The following is a 17,536-nucleotide window of genomic DNA, read 5'->3' as shown; positions in this document are numbered from 1 at the left end:
TGATTGTTGTTTGTTTGTTTGTTTGGTTGGTTGTTTGGATGGCAGAACCACAGAAGACCACAGCAACCAAGGCTGGGCCAGATTGAAGACAGGACTCTGGAATTCCACCAACATCATCCATGTGGGTGACAAGTGCCTGCGTACTTTAGCAATCATTTGCTACCTTCCAAGGAGCCTTAGCAGGGAGATCAGAAGCAGAACAGCCAGGATTTCAACCAACTCTTTGATAGAGGTGCTTATGTCTGCAGAGGACGTTCAGTAAGTTGCCACACAACATCACCCACACAGTATCTGAATCTGGGGGGCTTGCACTCATACCTGTTAAAGAACTGCTAGGGTTCTCCACACGTCATATTACAGTGCCTGCTCTACCCCCAATTCCAAATTTCTACTAATGCACCTCCTGAATGACAGCAGTGATTGCTCAAGCAACTTGGGGTCCCAACCACCAGCGCTAAGAGACACACAGTAGTCAGGATTCAGAGAATCAGAGCTGATACCCCGGCTCCAAGGGAGAGAACAGACAGTTGCCACCATATTTTAAAATGGATTTTCAATTAATTACTGCAAGGGTAACAGATTCCCTGTATTCCATAGACAGTTACAAATGCCTGCAACAAGTGTAGCTGGCCAAAACCAGGAGCCAAGCACCCTACGTGAGAGGCAAGGACTTCACCTACTTTCTCCCCAGCTGCGTCAGCAGGAACCTGCCTCTCGAGGGGCTCGCCCTCCTCCTGCCTTCCTTGGAAACTCTGGCTATAACATGTTTTCATTCACTTTATACTCACAGGCTTGAAACTCCTTTCAATGTGAAAGCACAATTATTCTGCAGGCATATAGATGAGAGGGGTAAACAATAATAAGATCACAAGAGTTCAAATTGTTTCAGTTTGTTGTACTCTGAATTGTCATTTGTGTTTTCATTTCCTGTACATATGGGTTTATTTTTTTTTAAACTGATTGACCAGAATACAGTCCTGAGACATTTTTCATATGTTTTCCCATAGTTATTTCATAGTTTCAATCGTATTTGATCTTTCTAGCTAACTCTTGGAAATGGTGTAATATAGGAGAATCCATTTTCTATCTTCTGAATATTGGTATCATGTGGTTCCAGCACCATTTATTTAAAAGACTCTCCTTCCACCAGTTTATGATCTCGTTGCATTTTTTGAAAATCATTTGGCTATAAACACCTGGGACTGAATTTATGGCCTTTCTCTATTGTTCCATTTGTCTTTGTGTCTGTTTTTATGCTGTACTCACAATATTTTGGTTACTACAGTTTTTGGTATGTATTCAATAAGATTGCAATGCCTCTGGTTTTCCTTGTTTCCTTTTTTGCTCAGGATGGCTTTAATTATTCAGTGATTTCATATTTCCAAATAAATTCTGGATCGTTTTTCTATTTCTTTCCTTTTTAATATTTCTTTATTTTTACTGAAAAGACAGACTCACAGAGAGAAGCAGAAACAAAGAGAAAGATCTCCCATTCAATGCCTTCCTCACCAAGTGGCTGCAATGGCCAGAGCTAAGCCAATCCAAAGCCAGGAGCCAGGAGCTGCCTCTGTGTCTCCCCCTGTGGGTGCAGGGTCCTGAGGCTTTGGGCCATCCTCCACACCAACAGCAGGGAGCTGGAAGGGAAGCAGAGCAACTGGGACGTGACCCAGTGCCAATATGAGATCCCGGCACATGTAAGGTGAGGATTCAGCCACTAGGCCATCACACCTGGCCCAGTTTTTCCATAAAAATGTCATTGATGTAAGGAAATGTGTTGAATATGTCGATTATTATGAATATTGCACACATTTACCAATATTGATTTTCCTAATTCAACAACATGGGAGTTCTCTTTCCAATTTTTTTCAATATGTGTTTGTTTGAAATGTAAAGCAAGAAAGAGAAAGCGAGAAAGAGAGAGACATCCATTCCCCAAATAGCTGTGACAAATCTGGCCCAGGATGAGACCAGGAGGTAGGAGCCCCACTCTCGTCTTCCTTGTGGGTGTCAGGGCCCAAGCTCTTTGTCATTCTTGGCTGCTTTCCCGGGCGTATCACCAGGCAACCATACAGGAAGCAAGGCAGCCCAGACTCTCTGATGTGGGATGCAGGCAGTGCAAGCACTGGCTTAACTAACTGTGATACAATTACCAATCCCTGCCTTGCTTTTTCTTCTTTTTTGTGATCAGTTTCTTCATCAGTATTTTATGATTTTCAGTAGGGTTCATTTATTCATTGGCTACATTTATTCCAGTTTTTGGAGTTATTAAGAATAGAATTATTTCCTGCAGGCAGCAAATAGATGTGCTCTATTTTTTTTTTTTTTAAATTCAGTCTACCAATCTATGACGTTTGATTGATGAGTTTAAGCCATTTACGTTTAGGGTTAATATGAAAGGGTGGTAATTTGGTCCTGTCATTTTAGAAGTGGGTTGTTGGGCCCGGCGCGGTGGCGCAAGTGGTTAAAGGTCCTCGCCTTGCACGCCCGGGATCCCATATGGGCGCTGGTTCTAATCCCGGCAGCCCCGCTTCCCTTCCAGCTCCCTGCCTGTGGCCTGGGAAAGCAGTCGAGGACGGCCCAAAGCTTTGGGAACCTGCGCCCGCGTGGGAGACCCGGAAGAGGCTCCTGGCTTCAGATCGGCATAGTATCGGCCCGTTGCGCTCACTTGGGGAGTGAATCATCGGACGGAAGACCTTCCTCTCTGTCTCTCCTCTCTGTATATCCGCCTTTCCAATGAAAAAATAATAAAAATAAATCTTTAAAAAAAAAAGAAGTGGGTTGTTAATTTATGTAGTCTTATGTTGTTATTATTCTGGGATGTTCTTCACATTTGTCTTTGGTTTTGGTGGGTGCTATTCCTTTTCTCTGTCAAGAGAACATCTTTAAGTATCTCTTGTAGGGCAGGTTTGGAAGAGGCATATTCTTTTAACTTTTCTTTACTGTGTAAGAATTTCTTTTATTTTCAAAGGCAAAGGAAAGCTTTGCTGGGTACATTATCCTTGCCTGACAATTTTTTTTTTTTTTTTTTTTTTTTGGTTTTAGAATCTGGACTATATCACTCCAATCTCTTCTGGCCTGTGAGAATTGGCATTCCTTTATATGTCAATTGATTTCTTCATGTGCACATGTAAGCATCTTTTTCTTCTGTTGGATTGAAGAAAGCTTGATCATCACGTGTCTTGGTGGAGACTGCTTTTGGTCAACCTTGTTGGGAGTTGTGTGTTCCTCCAGGATGTTGTTTACAACTTTTTCTCTAGCTTTATGGAGTTTTAAATTTCTTCTTTTCTTCCTACTGTTAATTTTGTTTTGTGCCTTTTCATTTAAGTGGACATACAGTAGCTGTATAATGGAGACTAGCGTATCTATTAGCATGTTACTTAACATCATGTAAATTTCTATTTTTCTTTCTGTTTTTGACTTTAGATTGTGTCTTTTCCTTTGAGGGGCTGTATAGTAACTGTGTAATGAAGACTATCACATCCAGATGTGAGAATATAATGCAGTAAGTATCTCTAATAACAGATCAAAGATGGACCCTCAGTGAAGCTGTTTACTCTATCTTGACAATAGGATGCTGGACTCTCTGCCATTGTCCATGCCCTCAATATTGGACGTATGACTGTCTCTGAAGAACTATGCTATAGTAATAATATAGGGGAACTCAGTGTGGGGAGGGGAGGGGACTTAGGATAAGGGAAATCCTAGGCCCCTTAGAACTGTATCATAAAATAATAACAATAAAAAAGAAGCAAAATTTTAAAAATAACAAAATTGTCTAAAAACGTAGAATTGTTGTTTTGATTTCTTTCTCAGTAACATTACATAAAAGCTACTGATTTTCACATGTTGATTCTGTGTTTTGCAACCTTAGTTTGTTCATCAGTACTAACAGTATGTTAGTGTTAATATAGTTTTTATGCTTTTCTATATCTAGATCTTGTCATCAGAAAACAGGAATAATCTAATCTCTTTTTCTATTTCAAGGTGTTTCAAGTCATTCTCTCACTTTATTACTCTAAGATTTCCCATTCTATTTTGAGATTAGCAGTGGTCAAAATGACATCCTTTTTCTGATTCTTGATCTTAGAGGAAACAATTTTAGCTTTCTCCAACTCAGTTTGCTATTTGCTATGTGTTGTAAGGTAGTCTTCATTGTTTTTAGATTTATTTCTTCTCACATTTTTTGTTAATTGCAATGGTTCCCTTTTCATTTCTGATTTCATTTAATTTCTGATTTTATGGGTCTCCTACCTCTTTGTTAGTAAGTCTAACAAATGGTTAGTCAATTCCATTTGCTTTTCAAAAATCCACTTTTAATTCATTGATTTATTATATATATATTCTAAGTTTCTATTTATTTCTTTTCTGGTTGTAATTGCTAATAATTTACATTACATTTATTCCTTCTTTTGTAGTTCTATGAGTTGACCGTTTATCTGAAGTCTCTTCCATTATTCATACAGGCACTTACCGATTTAAACTTTCTCTCTTAAAATTGCCTTTTCTACAGCCCATAAGTTTGGGAATGTTCTATTTGGTTCCATTTGTGATGAATTATTTAATTCTTCCTATAGATTTCACCATGATTTCACTGAACACTACAGATGTTAATTCCCCTATCTAGCTTCACAATTCCAAGATTTCTCTTGCTGGTTGTATCTCATTGTTGTCAGGGTACACACAAGGTACTATTTAAGTTTGGAAAATTTGATGAAACTTGTTTTAGGTTGAACTGGTTTGTTCTACAAAATGTTCCATATGTAAATGGGAAGAATTTGTATTCTTCAAATATTGGGTGAAACGCTCAGTAAATATCAGTGAGAATTATTCAACATTTAGCGTACTTTAACTGACATTTCCTTGTTGGTGTTTTGTCTGATGATCTCCAAGTTAATGTATGTGCTTCCAATATTTCTAACTATAAAAATATTAAAGTATGTTTCTCCTACATACCTAACAATAATTTGCCTTGCGTAATTGGATGCTTCCACATTGAGTGCATATATTTTACAAGTACTGTTTTCCATTGCTGAATTGATCCCTTTCTCATTAAAAGAATAGCCTTATCTATTTTTAAGGCTTTTGGTTTTGTTTTCTTGATATACTTTTGCTTTGAGTGTTTCTTTCTGTAGTAACTGCTTTTCTTTTTCTTTGTTTTCAGTCTCTGTGTCCTCTGTAAGAAAGTGAACATCATGTCGAAATCACATTATTTAACTTAATAAACATCAGTCTAGTCAGTCTATAACTTTTAATTCAAGGATTTGTTTATACCCAAATTTATTATCGATAAATAAAAACAAACAAGCTACTATTAATTTGCTCGTTCTTTTCTCCTTTGTTTTCTTTCTTCTTCATCTTTGAGGTTTGGTGCGTTGCTATCGCCTCTCCTTTTAATGCATCAGCTCTCCCACCTGTTTTGTCCATTCATGTGTTTACACGATAGTTGCATCTCGTTGATATTGTAGCGATCCCTTACGCATTTCTCGGACAGCGGATCTCATGTGATGTTTTCTCAGCTCTTGCTTGTCTCCCAAGTATTTCGTTCCCCTTTATTAGTGATGGTTGATTTTATTTGGTATCGTATGTCGGGTTGGAGATTATTTTGTTGTGACTTTTGATTACATCACCTCATCGTCTTCTGGGCTCTAGGTGTTCTGTGGAGTAGTTAGCCTCATTTGGCTACCCTGAAATATGAATTTGAACTTCTCGCTGTGCTCAGAATTCCTAGTGTTGGGCTTTGAGCAGCTTGCTTACTACAATACAAGTTTGGAAGTTTTTCAATAATCACATCATCAAGTGGCTTGTCTATGATTTTATTTTGTTTCTTTTCCTCTGCAGCACAGTGCAGAAATTTGCTTGCCTAAAGGTATATCATAAGTTTCAAGGATTATCTAGGTTATTTTAAACTTTTCCTTTCCATTTTTATTGTCTTCCGCTTTATTTTCTATTCTTTATACAGTTTGTTGTTGTGCTGTGTTAGTTGAAAAGATCTGGCTTCAAGCTGAAATTTTTTTTTTTCCTATCTGGCTTCAATTATATTCTTAATTTCATCTCTTGATTTCTTTAACCCCAAGATTTTGCATTTGGTTCCTTGTTGCTCTATCTGCTGAATTTCCTGTTTGTATAACACCTTGTCTTCCCACTTCTATTGAATTTTCTGTCTGTATTTTCTTACGTTTCAGTAAGCTTTCTTAGAGAACAATTTTGAATTAATTTTTCAGATTGTTTACTAATTTCCTCTTCTTTGAGGTCTGATGTTAGTTATTTTGTTCCTTTAGAAGAATGATGCTACCATCTTTTTGTTTTTTTTTTTTTTCAGATTTTGTGTGTCCCTCAATTTGTAATTGAGCATCTTTAAAGTAAGTAACTTCTAAAACTTGTATGTGTTCTTGGTACCAGAGGATTTTCTCACAGTTATGTGTCTGAACTTATTAGTTGGCTGTGGTATGCTGAATTTGGTCTTAAGATGACTCAGTCTCTCTTAAATGATAATCACTGTTGATGATGTCTTCGAGTCTCTCAGGAACCCAGGTTCTAATGGCTGATTTAATGGCTGGCATGGATGCAGCTCTTCCTGACAGCATACCTGTCTGTGGATGCACAACACCTGTGAGTTTCCACTCATAAAATTACAGAAGGGTCAATCCATTTGAACCAGATGGATACAGCATGTTCAGTAACACAGAGAACCATCTGAAGGCTGTAGGGACTGCACCACTGGGTCCAGCTGCACAGATGACTTGATGGCAACATCAGAGGCCACTCTCCTCAGAACCTTCTTGCCAGCAGCTTCCTGAGATCAAAGTGCATGTGCAGTGCTACCTGACTGCTTCTCAGGATCTCTGAGAACAGTGCTTCTTAGTCTGGGCTCTTCAGCTGACTTCTGGGACTATGAAACCATGGACAAGGCCAGGCTGCTGCTTCTCGGGAGCCTAAATGGATAGACCTACTTGGGAGATGTTTTCAGCTGTATCCCAGGCTCCTAACTGGGTGGATGAGACCTATGACTGCTTGTTGGGTTTTTGATGGGCCAAAACATGCAGGCTTGATTGGTTTGTTTCTGTGCCTGGCTGTTTCTGGGCCACCGTGGGATGGATGGCTAATTCCCAGAGCGAAGTGTGTTTGGGGATGGGGGAGGTAGGCTTCCAAGGCAAGTTAGCAGGTGGGTGGGGGCTGCCCAGATGCTCTCTCTCTTGGGGTCATGGGTAAATTGCACAAGGCTTCCTGACTGATTCACAAAGCTGGGATGCTCAGGCATTTAGGGGAGGTTTTTGAGCTGCCTTGCAGGACTTCAGGTGGGTGGGGGCTCAAGATGATGGCCAAGAACAGGAGCCTGAATGGGAGAGGACACTGCGGGCTGACTTGTTTCTCTAGGATGGTACACCACTGTGGTAGCCGGAAGCTCCCTACATTGGGCTCAAGGCCTGTGAGAGCTGCAGCATTATTCAGCAGCAAATATGCCAAGGGCCTGTGACATTAGTTGGGGTTTTGAGGGAAATCCCTTTTACCACCCAGCAAAATCCATCTTGAGTTACTCAACTAATAAGTTTTGCTGTGACTTACTCCATAGTGACTTGACTATGAACTCAGAATTATTCACAATCTTAGTTCCAGGCAAAATTATGATCACTGCCCCACATACACAAAGCATATAAAAAACATGTATGAAGAATTCCTAAAATACATGTTATCTAATTATGTAAAATAAAGATCATGTAATACCAGTTTACCGAACCACTATTTTGATTAACCCTTTGCTAGTAAAATGGCATTTGGTCATCTGGTTAATTACAAATCTGTAGCTATTTTAACCACTGAGAACTAGTGGCTAAAGTTCTCACTTTGAATGCGCCAATATCACATATGGGTGCCGGTTTGAATCCTGACTGCTCCACTTTCCATCTACCTCCCTGCTTGTGGCCCAGAAAAGCAGTTGAGGACGGCCCAAAGCCTTGGGCCCTGCACCCATGTGGGAGACCCAGAAGAAGTGCCTGGTTCTTGGCCTTGAGTCGGCTCCCAGCTTGGGCCATTGTGGAGACTTGGAGAGTGCATCAGCAGACGGAAGATCTTTCTCTCTGTCTCTCTTCCTCTTTGTATATCTGACTTTCCAGCAAAAATAAATAAAATCTGTTTTAAAAAACCTGCAAACATGCAGCTACTTGAAGCAATATCTATTTTAGGCTGTCCAACAGAGTGCTTGCTTTCAAAAGATTCTCAAAGAAAACACTATTTAAAAAATTAGGGCTCTCTTTCTAGTCCCAGAAAAACTTCTTTGTGTTTTTTGCAAAGATCTTTGTGGGAAGACAAAGCTTATTTTGGTCTGGTACTTCATGATCTAAATTGTGAGCCATTCCAATATTGTGGGACAATCTATTCTGTTAGAAAAACACAGCCACTGTTGACACGCACCCAAAGATAGATGTTTAAGTTCCATGGAATTTATCATAATTTGTCTCTTGATCTGTCATTTGATTTTGGTGCAGAAGACATCTGCTACACACCTCTCTTAACGTCCCATCAAAGCAAATTACTGGAAACCTGGGTTACTATGGCAATGAGGGGTGGCTCCCACTGTTTTTCCAAGTCAGTCATCTCAGCAGTGTGGTGAGCAGCGAGCGCTAACTGGTAGGAAGTTAAAACTAGCATACCTTTGCAAAAGCCTCAGCCTCTGAATCCAGGGCTCCTGTTTCCATGGCAACAGGAGCAGCTCCTATTGTTTCAGTGTGTCACTCCTCACCCACAATGTTTGCCTTGGGAGACTGTGCTAAGTGTTTCTAGCCACCTTTTCCTGGTGGATCCAAGAGATTAGAAGGCAATGCTGCTATGGTTACCAGGATGTTTGTCTTGGGAAGAACCTAGAATAAAATAATCTCTCTGAATTCAATAGAAATTGTAAATAACTAGCTGAGGAGTATAAAGAAAAGTTGTGATGACCAGTTTCTTCTTGGGGCAGTGATAACAGTCTCATTTGGTGTTATGTATGTGTGTGTGTTTCTGTGATTGGCGTGATTGGAAATGCGAGGTGAAGAAGGGTAAGAAAGATTAAAATGAGGCAAAAGGAAGGCAAAGAAACTATTCGTTGTTTCCTTTTCAAATACTAATAATAGGAATGAGAATAACTCAAAGATAAACAGAAAATATTCCTATATTCAAGATAATCATTTTGTCAGGCTATATTTGTGTTACTACGTACTCCTGGTAACCTTTTACAATGGCCTAGATGCGTGCCTCCACCTTGTCCCTACCAAATGCTTATGCGACACTTACTGTAGGGTCTGAAGTCAGGAACATGAAATTCTTCCCCTTTTCCCTTGTGAATGAAGGGTCCCAAGGACTCGGAGCAGCCTCTGCTGCTTTCCCAGGTGCATTAGCAGGGAGCTGAATAGGAGGTGGAGCCTTGAGGAAATGTTGCCTCATTTGAAAAGTTACCTTCATGAATGATCTCATGACAGAAATGCAAGGTAGCCATGCATACCTACAGCCCAGCTGCCCTCCTGCCATGCACAGAAACAGCACTGGCCCCTGGCCACAGGGACATGCAGCAACCGAGTGCCACATTGTAAGCAAAGAATACCCTTGCCACACACCAGATCTGCCAGTGCCTGGGTCCTGGACGCCCTGGCCTCTCAAAATGTGAGAAGTAAATGCTTGTTGTATAAGTCACTCTTTAGGTCATTTTTTTATTATAAAAGGAAAAATATTCTAAAGTAGAAACGTATAAACATATAGCACATTTTACCTGAAGGTCATGACTCTTTATCACCATGGATCACATTAGATAATGTGTAAAAATCTCGAATTTTCCTGGGTTTAGGTTCTAACTCTTAGTAGTAAAACTGCAAAAAAAATTATTTACTCTTAATTCCCATTATTTAGGGGTCCCTAACTTGAAGTAAAGAAATAACCATGAAGAGTCATTGAAAATACCACAATTATTTTTTCTCTTTTTTCTTTTTTATCACTTATTTATTCTATATTTTTAAATTTTAAGTAGTTTTTAATAGATCTAATGTCATTTCTGTGTGTAATGCTGAGAACATGAGGACATTTCCCTACTGCCTTTCTCCTACCCTCCATTTTCTCTCTCTCTCTTTTTTATTAGTTTTTGAGATAACATATTTCAAATCTGCATTATGGCAAAAAGTCCCTATACTTTAATGAATAGGAAATTTAACAAGTAAAAAAGCAAAATGACCTTAGTTCAGTGGGAATGCAGACAATAGCTTTAAATGATAATTTAAGGTAAAATCACTCTTTCACCTGCATAGAGCAAATTGCTATAGAAATCTTATCTTTTTAAATCATTTTCTTATTTTACATGATACAGTTTTATGAGTATCGGCACTTCCTCCTTTTGGTCCACATTCCCCTTCAATATTTTTCCCTCCCCAAACTTCCCCCCGTATTATGATAGCAGTATAGTCCTTTAATAACATGACTTGTTTAACATTCTGAAGTTTAAGCATCTTTTGACATTTTTGTTACAGACAATGGTAGAAACTCCAGTTTCAGAATGTTAAGATATATGTAACCATTTCACTGGGAGTCTTCCTTTTACTCAAGAGTATGGATGCATGTTGCAATGTTGTTTCATTCCATGATTTGCTGGTTTCCATTAAACAGAATATGTATACATTCATGTTTACCTACACACACACACACACACACACACACACACACACACCCCTACCTTGCATTTTGCATGAAGGTTGCTTTATATCAAACAGAACATACGAAATTTGTGCTTTTTAAATTGACTTATTTCACTGAACGCAATGGTCTCTGGTTAGGTCCATTTGGTTGCAAATTGAAGAATTTTACTCTTTTTAATAGATGAGTAGTATTCCATGCAATAGATGTACCATGGTTTCTTTATCCATTCTCTTTCGATGGCCAGTGGGTTGTTTTCATGTCTTTGCTATTTTGTGTTACTATAAATATAGGGTTGCACTGACTTTCTCATATGCAGATTTTGCTTCATTTGAATATTCATCAGGAGTGGTCATACCTGGGTCCTAGGATAGGTCAGTTTTCAATTATCTTGGCACTCTGCATGCTCACTTACACAGTGGCCGAACTAGCCTGCACTCCGTCCAACAGTAGAGTAGAGAACCTGTCTCCCTACATCTATGCTAGCAGGTATTGTTAGTAGACTTCTGAATGTAGCCCAATTTCATTGGTATTAGGTTGAAAAGGACTCCTTCCTTTGTTCTTTCATATCACAGGGCCTCTTACATTAATGTGGCAATCCCCTATTCTTTATAAATTTTTTCAAATTGTCACTCTCCATTTTTAGGATGTCTAATCATTGCAGATTTACCAACCTTGATTACAATTTAGTTTTCTCTCTCTCTCTCTTTTTTTTTAAGATTTATTTATTTTATTGGAAAGGCAGATGTACAGAGAGGAAGAAAGACAGAGACAAAGATCTTCCGTCCGGTGATTCACTACCCAAGTGGCCGCAATGGATGGTGCTGTGCCGAGCTGAAGCCAGGAGCCAGGAACTTCTTACCAGGTCTCCCATGTGGATGCAGGGTCCCAATGCCTTTGGGCCGTCCTCGGCTGCTTTCCCAGGCCACAAGCAAGGAGCTGGATGGGAAGTGGAGCTGCCAGGGTTAGAACTGGCACTCATATGGGATCCTGGCACGTTCAAGGCGAGGATCTCAACCATTATGCTATGATGCCGGGTCCCACAATTTAGTTTTCTAAAAAAAATTAGTTAAAATACAGTAAATTATAAGCTAAATATTTCAAGATGTAGTGGTAATATTTTGTGATATCATCTAATTTCTTTAGTATTAGATAGCATTGAAAAATACTTTTTTATTTAAAGTTTGTTTTTTTTTAATTTAGGGAAAGGCAGAGTTATAGAGAGGGAGGTAAAGAGGCAGAAAGAGAGAGATCTCCATCTGCTGGTCCACTTCTTAAAGAGCTGCAATGGCCGTATCTGGGCCATTCCAAAGTCAAGAGCCAAAAGTTTTTTCTAGGTCTCCCACATGACTGCAAGGCCTTATTAAGCACTTGGGCCATCAGTTGCTGCTTCCCAGGCACATAAGCAGGGAGCTGAACCAGAAGTGGGGCAATCAGAACTGGAAGCAGCGCCCATCTGGGATGCCCGTACTGCAGGGGGCGGCTTTAAGCACCATGCCACAGCACTGGTCCCTGTGATAAAGACTGAACCAAATGCACCATATGCATTATTTCACTCAGATATCACTAAAAAGTTGGAAAGGTGATTGGAGAGACAAAGGTTCATTGAAACAGTCTACTACTCAATTCCCAAACTGACTGTTCTCATTGTAGTCTCCCCAAATCACATTATGTGCACTCTCTTATTAGTTCCTTTGTTTAATGACTTGATATGAAGAAGATTGCTAATAGGTACATATAACTTTTAAATGACTACACATGGCAATAATTTCCAATTTCGTGTGTGAACTTTGGTGAGTCATTTATGATTTCATGGTTACGACAAATTATTTCAATCGTAGCGCATATTCCGTGAGCGACTAAGTATGAGGATATTTTCAAAAAGTTAATGGAAAATGCTATCAAAAGCTACCCATAGATTTCAAATCTACTTTTGTACCAAAATAAGCATGTTGACATTTGGTATTTGATAAAATTAAGCTTTTTCCAATTTCTCTTTCATTTTAACTGACATACATTTATGCACATTTACCATGTGATGTTTTCTTAATGGTACACTCCGCATCATGTGCAGTCAGGGTCAACCGTCAAGTCATCTCAAATATGTAAACATTCAAAGTTCTTTCTTCTAGTCTTCATTGCAGATACACAGTTCATTACCCTTATCAATACTCCTCTTGTTATACAACAGAATATCAAAACTTCTTACTCTGATCTAACTATTGAATCTATTGCTCAACATTTCCTCCCAATCGCCTTCCTTCTCTTCCCAACCTCTGGTAACCACACTTACTCTCTCAACTTCCGCGAGATCAACTTTCTATAGCCCATTTACGCGTGAGGTCATGCAGTACTCATCCTTCTGTGTTTGGCATATTTGACTTAGCATAATAACCTCCTGTCTCGTTCATGTTGTTGAACACGACAACGTTTCATCCTCGCTCTGCACACCTCCTGGAGCTTCTTTAGACCCTCTTGTATTCATTGTACACTTACTAATAAATTATGAATGGATACGATACGTGTTGTCTTCTCAGATCTTTCTTTCGGGAGTTCCAGCATGAGATGTTTCATCTACATTTAATCCTTTTTTCCTGGGAATGGAGAAGACGCAGCCAGGGGTGAAGGTGCGTGAAATACTAAGGAGACATCTGGAAAGGGAAGTGCAGTTCTGCCCCATATGGCAGAGACAGTTTGTTCAACCCCTGGAACATCAAGTCTAACTCTCCGGGGACCTGTTCCACAGTGTGTGCGTTCTCTGTAAATTGCAGCTCTTAATTCCAACTCTTAGATTTAGTAGAATGTTTCTAAGTGCAAATCCATGCTCGCTCCTTTGTCGTTTCCCAGATTTTGTCCTCATTACGTTAAAAAGTGGTGTTCTTCAATGCAATTTTCTCTATGAAGTTCTTATTCACACATTGAAATAGACTCAGAGTTTTAAAATAACCTGGCTTACAACCCGAAAACATTTTGTAAGATCTAGTCAAGAATTAGTTTAGGAGGCTTGATAAATGCAGGTGATGAGAAAATAATTTAATCATAAACAGGTGGTCTTGCTTCAAGAAACTGTGGCTGTGCGTGTGTGTGTGTGTGTGTGTAACCATGCCTACCCACTGGCATAAGTAACCATGCAGCGAGTGCCAGGTTTCCACAATTTAATCAAAAATAATGATTGGAATTTAAATGACTGCTTTTTCCAGGAATATATATTAAAAATTCACTTGACTGCCTTAGTTCAAATGCAAGCTTGTATCTTAAATCAGAATTAAAGATTTTCAAAATTAATTTCCTGACTACATTTTTCATTTAGTTAATACTCTCATTGCCTTTACATCTGTGTTTTGATTTAAAGAAAATTATTTTATTATGAATAAGTAGTACTCAAGGTCTAATTTGTGTCGCACATATGTACATTATGAAGGCAAGAAAACGATCTGATATTTGCTTCCCAAATGTGCTAACTTGTTGTATCATTCATAGATTAATTTCATCTGATAACCACTGAATGATGGTGGGCATTGATACTGCAAGGGACTTGGAGGAAATCTGGCTTATGCATCACGCCAACTGTAACACACTCTGGGAGGTTCAGGCAGCATGTGGATGGCTGCTGTACAAATTAGGATGCTCATTCAAAAATAAATGCCTATTTTTCAAAATATTAACCCACTCATAATTGTCAAGAGCAAATTGAATTGTGCCCATAGTACACATGAACATCTATCAAGCATGATGACTCACTGTGTCAACTTGGGCAAATTATAGCGTGATCAAGCTGCTGACAAACATTTCGAAGTGTGTCTTTGAGATATTTCTAGAAGAGATGAGCATTTCAAAGTTTTTGCAAACGTTGCCTCACCATGGTAATGGACATCATCCCGTGTTTTGAGGATCTGAAGGAAGGAAAGTATAGAAGAAGGGACAGGTTCTCTCTACACTCTCAGACACCAAGACTCCCAGTTGATTCTTTGTTTTCCTTTCTTTGTCTTCTTAAAGATCTTTTAATGATACAGTTCTGTAGGCACAGGGATTCTCCCAGTCTCCCCTCAACTACCTCAATGCTGGTTTTCACCCATATTATGACAAGAGCATAGTCCTTGAGCCACAGTAGCAAGTCTGACATTCTGTTTAACTGTGTCACAACATCCTACGTATAGACAATGGTAAAAAGCCTAGTATCCATTATCACGGTATCGTTACCGGGTTCATTGGGAGTTGTCCTTCGATTCAGTGGAGATGCATGCCACACTGTATCTTCACTTCTCAGTATGCTAGTCTCAATTCCACGGTTCATCTATGATCGTAAATGCATGTATGTGTTTACCTGGATAGATATATAGATAGATCTTCCTTTGCATGATGATTGCCTTATATCAAACAGAACATATGAAATTTGTGCTTTTTAAATTGGCTTATTTCACTGAACATAATGGTCTCTGGTTAGGTCCATGTGGTTGCAAATTGAAGAATTTTACTCTTTTTAATAGATGAGTAGTATTCCATGGAATAGATGTACCATGGTTTCTTTATTCATTCTCTTTCGACGGCCAGTGGGTTGTTTCCTTGTCTTTGCTATTGTGGATTGTGTGTTGCTGTTAATATAGAGTTGCACATGACTTTCTCATATGCAGATTTTGCTTCCTTTGAATATTCATCAGGAGTGGTCATACCTGGGTCATAGGAAAGGTCCGTTTTCAGTTATCTTGGCACTCTGCATGCTGACTTGCACAGTGGCTGAACTAGCCTTCAGTGGAGTAGGGTACCTTTCTCCCCACATCTACACCAGCAGGTGTTGTTAGTAGATTTTTGAATGCAGGTCAGTTTCACTGGTGTTAGTTGGAACCTCAGCAAGTGTTTTGTGTTTCCCTGATAGCTAGGAGGCCTATGCATCTTTCCATATGTGTATTAACCACATGAGTATGTTCTTTTGAATAACATCTATTCATTTTCTTTCCCTATTTCTTAAAAATGCTGTTTGATTTTTCTGGGTTTTTTTTTTTTGAGGTTATGCAGCTCTTTGTAAATCATGGATATTAGTCCCCTATCTGTTGTGTAGTATGCAAGCTTCCTCCCCACCCCCCGCTGCTATTCTATTGGTTGCTACTTCATTTTGTTGAATGTTTTCTTTTCTGTGCAGAAGTTTTGAAGTTTGATGTAGTACCATTTGTTTATTTTGGCTTTGGTTGCCTCTGCCTTTGGTGAGCTTTCTGAGAAGTCTTTACTAATGCCTGTATTTTGTAGAGTGCTTCTTGTGCTTTTGTCTGATAGTTTGATGGTTTCTGGGAGCAGATTTAGGTCCTTGATCCATTTAAAACTGATTTCTCTATAGGGTGATAGGTTGGGGGAATCTTTCTTCTCACTTCTGCAGGCTTTTATCCAATAGTCCCAACAGCATTTGTTGAAGAGACCTCTTTTCCCTTGATTATTTTCAGTTCTCTTGTTGAAGATTATTGGCTATACATGTGTGGGCTTATTCCTGGATTTCCTATTCTGTTCCATTGAACTTCTCTGTTTCTGTACCAATGCCAGATTGTTTTGATGACCATTGCTGTATAGTACATCTTGGGGTCTGGAATTGTGATTCCTCCAGCCTTTTTATTCTTCAAGATAGCTTTGGCTACTCATGGTCTCTTGTGTTTCCAGATAAACTTGGGTATCATTTTTCTGAGATTACTATGGGGAATTTCATTTAGATTGTATTCAATCTGAATATTACTTTTGGTAATATGGACATTGTGATGATATCGATTCTACTTTTCCCAAAACATGGCGAATTTCTTTACCTTTTAATGTCTTTTTCTGTTTTTTTTTAATGTTTTGCAATTTTCATCTTAGATGCCTTACATATTTTTGGTTAGGTTACTTCCAAGGTATTTAAGATTCTTCTCCTGTATTTTATAGGGGACTATACTTTTGAGTTGTATACTAGGGCCAACGATTCCTGTTCATTACTTTTGTGCCCTGCTATCATTCCAGTCTCTTTTATGAGCTCCAGCAGTCTCTTTACTGCGTCTTTTTGGGTTTTTCTATGTACAGAATCATTTCATCCATGCACAGAGATAGATTTAATTCTTCATTTCTAACTTGAATTCTATCATTTCTTTTGCTTACCTAATACACTAGTGAGCACTTCCACTGCTATGCGGAGTGGCACCCTAGTGGAAAAGCTTCCGGTCTTTCCTCCTTCAGCTTTCAGAGATCTAATTAATTAACACTACTGATTCCTGGTGCTCCAGTGTGCAGATTGTTGAATGCAGTGCAAATGACCTCAATAACATATCTTTCTTTCTGTGTTAAGTGTGTGTGTTTGTACATGCCTTTCTGTTGGTTGTATTTCTCTGAAGAATCTGGACTGGCATACTAAGTTATATGGCTGAAGCCATGCTGTGGAGAACAAAGCTAGCATACTAAGCCTTACCAAAGGTATATTGTGGAGAACAAAGCTATGAACCTTGGAATTCTTTCAGAACATGAATTATTTCCTGTCCTGACCAGTACACCACAAACATCTTGACATTTCCAGTCTATTAGTTATGCAAAACCTTCCTCCCTTTGTGCCTCTGCATATTGTTTACTCCATCCTCAATGTTCAAATCCAAAACCATTTTCTTCTTAATACTTTCCAAATTATTTTGGCAATTAGGTATGGTGTCTTGCTCTGCATCCCCATAGCAACGCAACCACAACCATATTATAAAACCAGCCATGTTGATATTTTAAGTAAGCATTTTTGTAGATATTCATAGCCACAAGAAGAAGCACACAGAGCTCCCAGATATTCTTAACTCAAAACCACCCACAATAATGCCTTACTATAGTGTAGTGTCACAATCAGGATGTAGACACTGATGCAGATAATATAGAGAGCAATCCCACCAACAAACGG

Source organism: Ochotona curzoniae, unplaced genomic scaffold (assembly GCF_017591425.1).
Source record: "Ochotona curzoniae isolate NIBS_2020 unplaced genomic scaffold, NIBS_Ocur_1.0 contig_908, whole genome shotgun sequence".
Classification (NCBI taxonomy): Eukaryota; Metazoa; Chordata; class Mammalia; order Lagomorpha; family Ochotonidae; genus Ochotona; species Ochotona curzoniae.
Note: the sequence above shows the minus strand (reverse complement) of the source record.